The sequence below is a fragment of the Pseudophryne corroboree genome, chromosome 4, assembly GCF_028390025.1.
Source record: "Pseudophryne corroboree isolate aPseCor3 chromosome 4, aPseCor3.hap2, whole genome shotgun sequence".
NCBI lineage: Eukaryota > Metazoa > Chordata > Amphibia > Anura > Myobatrachidae > Pseudophryne > Pseudophryne corroboree.
In genome coordinates this window covers 293,275,747-293,288,611 of record NC_086447.1, presented here as the reverse complement: position 1 = coordinate 293,288,611, position 12,865 = coordinate 293,275,747, and the positions used below count along the sequence as shown (strand labels likewise).

General features: G+C 38.0%; 1 pseudogene; it reads right to left on the bottom strand.

The window, feature by feature from the left end:
- Positions 1 to 1,546: 1,546 nt before the first annotated feature.
- On the bottom strand, positions 1,547 to 1,665 carry LOC134913021 (5S ribosomal RNA; annotated as a pseudogene).
- Between the last annotated feature and the right edge of the window lie 11,200 nt (positions 1,666 to 12,865).

The following is a 12,865-nucleotide window of genomic DNA, read 5'->3' as shown; positions in this document are numbered from 1 at the left end:
AATCTTGCATTTATATATATATATATATATATATATATATATATATATATATATATTTCTATATATATATATATATATATATATATATATAGATATATATAGGAATGGGGGGATAGGGGTATCAGTGACCGACGATGTCTGCATAAATATAAATATCTATGATGAAGTGGCATAGAACGATACGTAATGATGGGATAAATTTTTAACAATTAATTTTTTTCCACATATAATAATAAATATAAGGATACAACTATAAAATGAGATGGACTAAAATAGAGGGAAGGGAATAGCAAGACATCAAATATAAATAGAGAGCTAAAACCATAGATGTACAAAAGAAATAAAATAATAAATAATTAAAAATGAGAGTTTCCTGCTTATCTTAGTATGGAGTCACATGAGGTACACCCAACGCAATTCCCATGTCTGACTTCATCAAGGGGTGAAAGACTACTGAGCAGATCTCATATTTATAGCAGAAGCAATTAGGAGCCAGAGGTTATGACATCATATCCTGTTAAGACTACATAACTATTCTTCATATATAAATATAGGTATAAATGTATCTAGGCTCCAGTAAAATGGGTAAATAACCCTATTTATCAGATTAGACTAAAAAACGAACATTAAAAACCTCAAAAATAACGAATTGATGTTCTAAACAGTGACCGACGTCACTTCTGCCACACTTCCTGTGTCCTTAGCCTGGTAATGCGCATGCGCCGCTTGCCCCACTTCCGGTGGACAAGCAGTATGACTTTAGTGTGTACTCATCATGCTACACTTCCGGCCCTGTCTGTTCAGTGTTTGTGCCCCACTTCCAGCAGCGGCGGGATGCGGCATCATTCAGTCAAGTACAGGTGCCTGCAGAGATCAATGGTAGCGGCGGCCATCTTACTGGAGACCCGCGATTGCAGACTTTGTTGAGGATTGTTCCCAAAATCCGAAGCAGCTCATAGAAAAGAAACAAAGCTTTTAGTAATGGTCTCATGCATTCTATTCAGTGCTGGCTGAGATAGTCTATATTACTAGTATAATAATGGGACTATGGATATTTTATTGTACTTATCATTATTAATAAAACAGCTTGTGTGAAATAAATATAGATAAAAAGGCATGTATGAGAGTTATATGCCAATACATGAATCAGTTGTATACTGATTTTTGGGAGATATTATTTTGCAAGAAAAGAGTGATAAGAGATAAGAATAGGTAATTATACCTATTAATTATATACCACTCGTTAATTATAAAGCTAATGGTGTGGAAATATTAAGACCAGATAAAAATACATAGGAGGAAAAAGGTGAACTATAAATTAGTGATAAATCTTAGTCTAAAGAATTGTTACAATGCTTATTAGCTAAGGTTAGGAGTATAACCAAAGTGCTGGTGCATATTACTATAAGTGAATACTAATCAAGTATTTAAATCTTAATAGTAGTTAAGTGAGATGAGGTTAATAGATATTATAATAACCGTGGATCCAATTATATTCTTATTCATATTGAGTATATAAATACTATTATGAGCCCGTATGGGCCACCTTGTACAGTACTCAATTTCCCAAGTGGTTCTCCACTAGGTACTGGTTGAGCCCAACACTGCTTAGCTTCCAAGATCGGACGGAATTGGGCATATGACCAGTGTGGTATGACTGTATGTTACGGCAAAAAGACTCAATCCAATAGTATCCCAATCTTCATATTTTATTATGCAAATCATGTAGAATACCATATATATAGGAAGTGATGATAATAACAGAAAAGGAAAAAGGTTATAATAAGTGCAGAGGTGGTGTCAAGTGCACGTGAGTGAGGGAAATAACAGATAGTACTTGAACTAAATGACTCCTTTATAGGAATGATGCAATTTCATATCCTTCCTTAAAGCCCATGGGATATGTAGTTTTCAATTGGAAAATCCAAAACATCTCTCATAGGGATAACTTTTTTGCCAGATCTCCACCCCTCTTTCTGCTTAACACATGTTCAATGGCCTTGAAGGACATCTCTTCTGGGTTTGAATTATGTTAATGCTTGAAATGTCTATATATCAAATGAGTATCCAGTTTGTTTTTAATGTTGCGGACGTGCTTCTGGATCCTAATTTTCAATGTTCTTTTTGTTTTCCCCACATATTTTTTATGACATGTGCATTCCAGTAGGTATATAACTGATGTAGTATTAAAGTTCATAAATTCTTTTATTTTGAATTCCTGGGTGTTATCTGTATTGCTAAAAGTTTTCCTGTTTGGATTGAGGTACTTGCAGATGTTACAGTGTCCACATTTATAGGCTCCTACACACTTTGAGAGAGAGCAATGGATGTTTCCAAAGGATAATTCACGTAACATGCTTGGTGCGAGGATGTCTTTGAGGTTCTTGGATTTACGGAATATGATCTCTGGTTTGGCTGGGAGAAACTCTTTAAGTACTGGGTCCATGAGGAGTATATCCCAATGGTTTCTCAAAGAGGTCCTGATAGTGTTCTCATGGCAACTGTATGTGGTGATGAAAGCAACAGACTCATTCTTCTCCACCTTTTTCTTGTAGTTTAACAGGTCATTCCTCTCCAGGTATTTAGTTTTGGTAATTGCTTCTTCCAAGATGGCCTTTGTCTATATCTTTTATTCAAATTTTCTCTTATAGATTTCCAGTTGTTCCTCACAGTCATCTGTTTTGTTGCAGTTTCTCCTTATCCTATGAAATTGGGAGTACAGAATATTGTTTCTCCATTTTTTGGAGTGACTACTCTTGTAGTAGAGATAACTGTTCTTGTCCACCTCCTTGATATGGTTTTTTTGTGGACACCATCACTCCATCTCCTATTAGGATCAGGTCCAGAAATTCAATGGAGATTTTGTTTAAGATAAAAGTGAAGGATAAATTCATGTTGTTGACTTGTAAAATTAAAAAAAAATCCATGAATAATTCAGTACTACCATTCCATATGATTACAAATGTCGTCAATGTATCTTTTGTAAAAGATGACAAGTTCCTCATAAAAGTATGTGGTATATACATGATTCTCCTCCCACTGACCCATGAATAAGTTGGCGAAACTTGGTGCAAATATAGTTCCCATAGGGTACCACAGCTCTGTAAATAAAATGTATCTAAAAATTTAAAGTAATTGCGACTTAGAATGAAGTTCATTATATCACAAATAACATTTCTGTGGATTTATGTAAGGGAGGTGTCTTTGCTCAAATATTCTCTGCATGCTGTGATTCCTTTCTGATGTTCAATGCAGGTGTACAATGATTGGACATCTATGGTCACCCATAAGTAGGAGTCTCTCCATTCTATTGATCTCAGCTCATTCAGTACCATGGTAGTGTCTTTAAGGGAAGATGGTAGTTTCTTAATGTAAGGATTTAAAAATACATCCACATATTCCGATAAGTTAGGTGCAACAATAGGTCACCCAGGTGGATTGGACTGGCATTTATGGATTTTGGGTAGGAAATTAAAAATGGGGGTTATAGGGTTGGAATGCATTAAAAAAGAAAATTCATCCTTTGGGACGATATTGCTCCTTAGACCCTGCAAAAGGAGTGATCTTAGTTCATCTATGTATATATCTCTAGGATCACCTAAGAGCATGGTGTAGGAATTAGAGTCCCCAAGAAGTCTCTGAGCTTCTTTGATATATTTGTCACGAACCAGTATCATCAACCCCCCCCCCCCCCAACCCCCTTTGTCAGCCGGTTTATAATTATGTTAATGTTTTTCTGGAGATTCTTAATTGTTTCCATTTCTTTGTTGTTGAGATTCTTAGTTGCCACCGGATTTTGTTCAGTCTCGCACAAGTCTTTTTTGACTAAGTCATAGAAGATGCTCACATTGCTCCCTTTTGATTCCACTGGGTAATACTTGGATTTGGGGTTGAGGCCTGATTTGGATCTGTCCTCGTAGTTGGAGATAATGGCGTTTTCTTTTTTTTTTTTAAATGTCTTTTGAGTTTTAATTTACACACATATTTATTCAAATCAATGAAAGTATCAAAGTTGTTCAGTCCTTCAGTAGGTGCAAAGGAAAGGCCTTTGCTAAGGAGAGATTGTTCTGAGTCCGTTAAAGCATGTGACGATAGGTTGAATATTCCTTTGTCTACTGTGGTTGTAGTTATAGGTTTCTCTTTCTTTTCTTTCCCTCCTGCCGCCCTGTTTTCCTCTTTCTGTGAAGCGTCTCTTTAGCGGGGATGCGTGTTTGACGTCCTCGCATACTGAGTTCTTGATATTTTCATTTCGGTTGTGCTCCTTGTCGTGAGGATAAAAAATCTATCTCATTAGTAGATCTCAATCTCTGTAAGGTAGAGAATCTATTATTAGTCTTGATGTGTTGTGTTGATGGCGATTCATCTCTTCGTGCTGGTTTCGTTCTTTGTGGTATAGTCTTCCACTGATATCTTTGGTCGGTTTTGTGAGGTTTATCGAAGTTCTTAAATCTGCTCCAATTCTTAGTGTTTCCTTGCTCGTAGTCTTTCTTATCTCGAAGAAACTTTTTTCTTTACCCCGTATGACTTCATCTTTAATATGTTCTAACTTCTTATTGAGAACACTCTCATTGATTCCGTAGTCATCTTTGGTTTTGAATGGTTCTAATTCAGCTTCTTTGTCTTTGATGTCTTTCTCAAGTGCAGTGACACTTTTCCTCCTCCCACTAATTAGTAATTTCATTAAATTGATGGAACATGTGTGTAAAATCAAAATAAATGTAAATAAAATGTAAAAATAAAATCAGGGTCTGAGTTTTCAAAGGTCGGCTGCTTTAAGATTCTTAGCCCTCTTGGTATACTATTCACTTCGATGTAATGCTCTAGTCCAGTGGTGGCCAACCCGTGGCTCTTGAGCCTCATGTGGCTCTTTCTTTACTCAAATGTGGCTCCCAACACTCAAAGTCATGTGACCACAACAGGTACAGAAACCGCTGCACTCCAACCAGACACGCAGCACCACTACAGGGACTGAAAACTGAGGGAGCCAAATACTATAGGTGAGACATCCACTGGCAAATAGAGGACACATAAGGTGCTGCTGCAATCAGGGGCTTGCTGGCAACCTTTAGCCTGGGGGGAAGACTCTAGCAAGTGGCCCCGTTTTTTATAGGGAATCTACAGTCAAGTGGTACTGGAACACTTATATTGCACTGGCCCAGGGGTCAGATGGCACCTTGCCCCCCTTCCCAGCCAGCCCCTGGGCAAAAGTTGGGGGGACTGCAGTGACATATGAGGGTGGGCTGGAGTGACACAAGTCGGGGCTGGCTGGAGTGACACAGGAGTGTTCTGGCAGGAGAGACACAATGGGGGAGCTGACATAGTAACATAGTAATATAGTATCTGAGGTTGAAAAAAGACAATTGTCCATCGAGTTCAACCTATTTGTGGTCTCCTATGCATGATGATTTGACTACAATTTCTGACTGATGCTGCTGTCAGCCGTTGCATTTTATCCCTATTTATAGTAACTATAATGCATGACTATGCACCATACCCCTGTATATCCTTATCCATTAGGAATTTATCTAACCCATTCTTAAAGGTGTTGACAGATTCCGCCATTACAACTCCCTCGGGCAGGGAATTCCAAACACGTATTGTCCTTACCGTGAAAAAGCCTTTACGCCCTATTGTGCGGAATCTCCTCTCCTCTAACCTGAGCGAGTGTCCACGAGTCCTCTGTCTTGATCTAACCAAAAACAGGTCCCTGTGTATTGTCCCCTTATATATTTGTAGATGTTGATCATATCCCCTCTTAGTCTCCGCTTTTCCAATGTAAACATGCCTAGTCTTTCAAGCCTTTCCTTGTATTCCATCGTCTCCATGCCCTTAATTAGTTTGGTCACCCTCCTCTGTACCTTTTCAAGCTCCAGGATATCCTTTTTGTAATACGGTGCCCAGAATTGTACACAGTATTCAAGGTGTGGCCTCACTAGTGTGATTTATATAACGGGAGTATAATACTCTCGTCCCTAGCATCAATACCCCGTTTTATGCATGCTAATATCTTAGTAGCCTTCTTTGCTGCAGTCCTACTTTGGGTACTACTGCTTAGCTTGCTATCTATGAGGACACCTAAGTCCTTTTCCAGTACAGAATCCCCTAATTTTACCCCATTTAGTAGGTAGGTGTAATTTTTTTTGTATAATCTGTTTTTATTCAGAAAGGTACAGAAATTACATCACGTTCAAACACTTAGGCAACAATGTTTTTTGATAAGGTCAGGTACATTATATTCAGAGAAAACAGAGTAGTATACCTTATCAGACTCCAGGAGTCGGTATAGAAACAAGCTTCAGTTTGTTATCTTAGAGCATCAATGTGTTACCAACTAGTTTGCTACCTGCAAGGTGGTTGCATTCGTGATTTCTTAGGTAGGTGTAATTTTTGTTCTTGTTACCACAGTGCATTACCTTACACTTGTCTGTGTTGAAGCGCATTCTCCATTTGGCTGCCCATGCTTCTAATTTAACTAAGTCGTTCTGAAGAGACTCGGCATCCTCCTCTGTATTTATAGCCTTACACAATTTGGTATCATCTACAAAAATTGACACCATGCGCTCTAGACCTTCTGTTAGGTAGTGACATACTGTAGGAGGGTGCTGGCTGAGGTGACATATGTTGGAGCTGGTTGGAGTGACACATGGGGGAGCTGAAGTGTATTACGTGAATCTGGCTTTTTCAATATATTTTATATGGATTTGGCTTTTTCAATTATTTTATGTGAAAGTGACTATTTCAATGTATTTTATGTTGGATCTAGCTTTTTCAATGTATTTTATACCAGGGGTGTGTCCTAGCTGGCATAAAGCCGCGCCCCATTTTTGCACACAGGCCTTCGGCTCGATGTCGGCTCTTTGAAGTACCTAACATGATTTTTTGGCTCTTTGTCTCTGCCTGGTTGGCCACCCCTGCTCTAGTCCTTTAACGTCCCACCAAGTCTTGATCTCTTTAGCTTATAATCATTCCATTCCCCAAAATAGATCATCCAGATCAACAGATGGGGGTGTAATATCAGTCCGAGTTCCTTCATTAAATTTTTTTTGGCACCAGTCATTTTGTTTATTGGTGCGTTCATTCATTCTAAACATTCTGTTAATCTAGACACAATCACCAGGCTGCCTTACAAATTATACCAAAAGATAGAGCGCAATAGAAGTACGGCGCCACAGGTGAGTATGAATAAATTCAAATAAATGGTCACTATTGACACAATACAGACACTCCCTTATTCTTATAGGGTGTCAGCTAGCCCCTAAGTATGTGGCATGGGTAAGATGCCTTTTAAAAGTAAATAGGAATGGGGGTATCAGCGACTGATGATGTCTGAATAAATATAAATATCTATGAAGAAGTGGCATAGAACGATACGTAATGATGGGATACATTTTTAACAATTAATTTATTTCCACATATAATAATAAATATAAGGATACAACTATAAAATGAGATGGACTAAAATAGAGGGAAGGGAATAGCAAGACATCAAATATAAATAGAGAGCTAAAACCATAGATGTACAAAAGAAATACAATAAAAAATAATAAAAAACGAGAGTTTCCTGCTTATATTAGTATGGAGAGTCACATGAGGTACTGTACAACCAACGCGTTTCGTCTGTCTGACTTTATCAAGGGGTGAAAGACTACTGAGCAGATCTCATATTTATAGCAGATGCAATTAGGAGCCAGAGGTAATGACATCATATCCTGTTAAGACTACATACTCTTCTTCATATATAAATATAGGTATAAATGTATCTAGGCTCCAGTAAAATTGGTAATTAACCCTATTTATCAGATTAGACTAAAAAACGAACATTAAAAACCTCAAAAATAACGAATTAAAGTTCTAAACAGTGACCAACATCACTTCTGCCACACTTCCTGTGTCCTTAGCCTGGTAATGCGCATGCGCCGCCTGCCCCACTTCCGGTGGACGGGCGGTATGACTTTAGTGTGTACTCATCATGCCACACTTCTGTCCTTGTCTGTTCAGTGTTTGTGCCCACTTCCGGTAGCGGTGGGATGCGGCATCATCCAGTCAATTACAGGTGCCTGCAGAGATCAATGGTAGCGGCAGCCATCTTACTGGAGACCCGCGATTGCAGACTTTGTTGAGGATTGTTCCCAAAATCCGGAGCAGCTCATAGAAAAGAAACAAAGCTTTTAATATTGATCTCATGCATTCTATGCAGTGCTGGCTGAGATAGTCTATATTACAAGTATAATAATGGGACTATGGATATTTTATTGTATTTATCATTATTAATGTATTAATAAAACAGCTTGTGTGAAATAAATATAGATAAAAAGGCATGTATGAATGTTATATGCCAATACATGAATCAACTGTATACTGATTTTTTGGGAGATATTATTTTGCAAGAAAAGAGTGATAAGAGATAACAATAGGTAATTATACCTATTAATTATATACCACCCGTTAATTATAAAGCTAATGGTGTGGAAATATTAAGACCAGATAAAATACATAAGTATTTTAAGTTGGATAATGAAGTGTATCTGTACATATATATATATATATATATATATATATATATAGTCAAGATGTAGGATGCGGCACTCAGGAAAAAACAAGTCGTGAACAGAGTTGATACCAACTCTGTTCACGACTTGTTTTTTCCTGAGTGCCGCATCCTACATCTTGACTGTATTAACCTCTATGAGGGCACCGGGAGCAGCTGTTCATTATAACAGGAGTGCCGGTCCTACAATCGTGTATATATATATATATATATATATATATACACACACACACATACACATGGTGGTGCTGTAAAGATTGTGAACCCTTCAGAATTTTATGTTTCTGCAGAAATTTGGCCTTAAACTTGGTGCTGTAAAGATTGTGAACCCTTCAGAATTTTATGTTTCTGATTAAATTTGGCCTTAAACTACTTCAGAATTTCACGTAAGTCCTAAAAGTAGATAAAGAGAACAAAACCAATCAAATTATCCAAAAAAATTAGCCGTGTTAATTTTTTTATTGAGGAAGATGATCCAACACCACATATCTGTGAATGGCAAAAGTACTTGAACCATTACTTTCATTATCTGGTGTTGACACCCTTGTGCAGCAATAAATGCATGTAAATGTTTCCGGAAATTGTTGATTAGTCCTGGACATTGACTTGCAGGAATTTTACCCAATTCATTCGTACAAAACTGCTTCAATTTTGTTATGTTGGTGGGTTTCCACCCATTAACGTCTTGCTTCAAGTCCTTCCACAACATTTCGATTGGATTAAGGTCAGAACTTTTACTTGGCTATTCCAAAATTTAAAATGTATTCTTCTTTAACCATTCTTTTGTCGAATGACTTGTGTGCTTTGGGTCGTTATCTTGCTGCATGGCCCTCATGGATAGATGTCCTCACATTTTCCTTTGGAATATTCTGGTATAGTTCAGAATTCATTGTCCTATCAATGATGGCAAGTTTTTATGGGCAAGATGCAGCAAAACAGGCCCAAACCATCATACCACCACCACCACCACCACCACCACCACCATGTTTCACAGATAGTATGACGTTTTTATACTAAAATCAGATGTTCTCTTTTCTCCAAACATAAAACTTCTAATTTAATCCAAAAAGTTCTATTTTGGACTCATCTGTCTACAAAACATTGTTCCAATAGCTTTCCTGCTTGTCCAGGTGATCTTTAGCAAACTGCAGATGGGCAGCAATGTTCTTTTTGGAGAGCAGCTGCTTTCTCCTTACAATCCTGCCATGCACACCAATGCTGTTCAGTGTCCTCCTGATGGTGGACTCATGAACATTAACATTAGCTAATGTGACAAAGGCCTTCAGCTGCTTAAAGATTCCTTTGTGACCTTACAAACTATTAGGCGCCTTACTGTTGGTGTGATCTTTCTTGGTTGACCACTCCTGTGAAGTGTAATAACGGTCTGGAATTTTCTCCATTTGCACACAATCTGTCTAATTGTTGACTGGTGGAGTCCAAACTCTTTAGAGATGGTTTTGTAATCTTTTTCAGCCAGATGAGCATCAACAACTCTTCTTCTGAGGTCCTCAGAAATCTCCTTTGTTTGTGGCATAATACACTTCAGACTTTGATAGATCCCTGTTCTTTTAAAAAGACAGGTTGTCCACTCACACCTGATTTTCATCCCATAGATTGAAAATACCTGACTCTAATTTACCTTCAAAATATCTGCTAAGTCTAAAGGTTCACATACTTTTGGCACTCACAGATACAGTATGTGATATTGGATAATTTTCCACAATAAAAAAATGAACACATCTAATTTGTTTGTCTCATTTGTTTTATTTGGTTCTCTTTATCTACTATTAGGACTTGTATGAAGAGTTTTAGTTTTAGACACAATTTCAGCAGAAAAATAGAAAATTCTGATGGGTTCACAAACTTTTAAGCACCACTGTGTGTGTGTGTATATGTGTGTGTGTGTGTGTGTGTGTGTGTGTGCGTGCGTGCGTGCGTGCATGTGTGTGTGTGTGTGTGTGTGTGTGTGTGTGTAGATAGATAGATAGATAGATAGACATACAGACAGACACAGAGGCGTAACCAGAACTTTGTTGGCCCCACAGCAACATTCTGAAGGGGCCCCCATCCCAATGCTTCAAGAACACACCTCTCTGCAGCAGATGTTAATTCTATTCCGATGACGCAGACCCTGGATCCCTCCCGCCTTTAAATCAGGGGTGGCATTCCCATTTTGAAGAATGGTGCCAGGTGCCGCCCCTGCTCCACCAGCCAAATGCTATAGCATGTCAATCATGCTGTGAATGATATTACGAGACCCGTTCTGCACAATGTTCAGACCTAGAATCTTCAGATTTGTACATAAACCATCAGGTTTATGTACAAATCTGTATTAGGCCCACAGTGTCCCCAGTTCATATTATGCCACATTAGAGTACCCTCTGTTCATACTGTGCCACATTAGAGTGCCCTCAATTTCATATTCTGCCACATTACAGTGCCACCATACCATTATAACTTATACTACACACACTCCTTTCACTGAATATGTAATATCACACAATTCAGGCTGAGCAATTGACCAGACCCAATTGCTTAGCAGCCAAATCTGGGAAACTGGTATGCAACTTTATAACTTGGGTCCATGCCCCCTAAGCCTCTGGGCCCCATAGCAATGGCACCCCTTGCACCCACTATAGTAACACTCATGGATAGACATAAAGGGGGGGAATTCAAATGTTTGAAAAGTCGGTTGGGTGTGTTTTTTCTTGTCTATTAGATAGGAAAAAACAGACACCCAACTGACTTTTCAAACAATTGAATATCCCCCAAAGAGTGCATTGCTGTAAAAAAAATATTTACTGTACGATTTAACACAGTAAAAAATATTTGGGATGTGAAAGCTTACTGCAACTATATCAGACGTGAATAAAATGTTCACCTACTGTCCAATGTTAGAGACAGCCTGTTAATGAACATTTGCCTTAAATTATCAAACATTTCCAAAAAATAAGAGCATTGATTTCAAAGGCTGATCAAAGTGAAAGTGTAATTGTGCAATCATGATTACCTGAGGTTTGGCAATTACTCAAATGCAATTATCTCTAGAACTGCTGTGAAAGGCAGTTATGCTTGATGTGTTTAGAATTCCAGAATAGTGAGAAAAACAAAACAGTATTTTATGAAGGAGAGACCTGTCAGTGATTAATAGAACCTAGTAGCTGGGCTGGACGAGGTGAGTTATAGTAATTCATCCTGAACAGAAAATGAAAGGAAGTTACTTGTCTACCAGGCCTCGTAGCTTCTCAGTCCCATTAATAGTTTTGGCCCACTTATGAACGTATTAATGTATAAAATTACTAATTTAGTGATCATTAACAAAGCTCAGGACCAACCAAATTCTAAATAGTTCACGGGTAGTAGTAATTATATTCTCTAAACTATTGGCTAACAACTGTGTATTTTTTTTCTTCAGCTAAATGATTTATTTAGAAGCGATTATAAAAACAAAACTAATAGACATGTAAAAACTTCCACTAACCATATCAGCTGCACACTCCAGTGTACGTTACGTCCTGTAGCAAATTTGTTATACTACTAACAGAATGTAAAAATAGAACCATCAATGTCCAGGGTTAATATAAAAAAACAACACTATACAACTGAGAATGGTAAAAGTTATCATTATACAAATATAAACTACAAAAGACTGCTAAAATCAGTAAGGAAATGAGGATTTATACATACTTTTCTTAACATAAAGTTGTTTTAAAGAAATCCAATTTATCTCAATTGGTTATGTAATTAATTTGACAATGATCTTGTAGCAGGGAATATGTAATACCTTGCTAGTTTTCGTTGTAAAATGTAAAGCTGGGTACACACACAGTGGCCAATATATCAGCCGTTCTATTAAACGGCCGATATATCGCTGGTCCCTCTGTGTGTATGATCGATAGGTCTGTGAACGACGGCCCTGCAGCACAGCCGACGGCCAATATATCATTAGATATATTGGCACGTCGACCGCCCGCACACAAGCTGCAGGAGCCAGCGGTGACTGACAGCCGAACTGGATGGGCATGTGTAAATTCCTACCAAGTTCGTGATGTCAGTCCCTGATGGATCGGGCAGTGTTTATGCACAGCACACTGTCCGATCCGGCTTTGGATATATCTGCAGATCATTTGATCTGCAGATATATCTTTAGGTGTGTACCCAGCATAATATTCACTCATGACATCACCAAAGTAAATACGGATGTTCATGTTACAAAATAGAACATTAATAGATGTCTTACTCTGATGACGCATTCCGTCAAAGGGAAATTATAGAAATCTGGCAGACAAAAGTTGTCCGGATGCAAATGCTTCAATA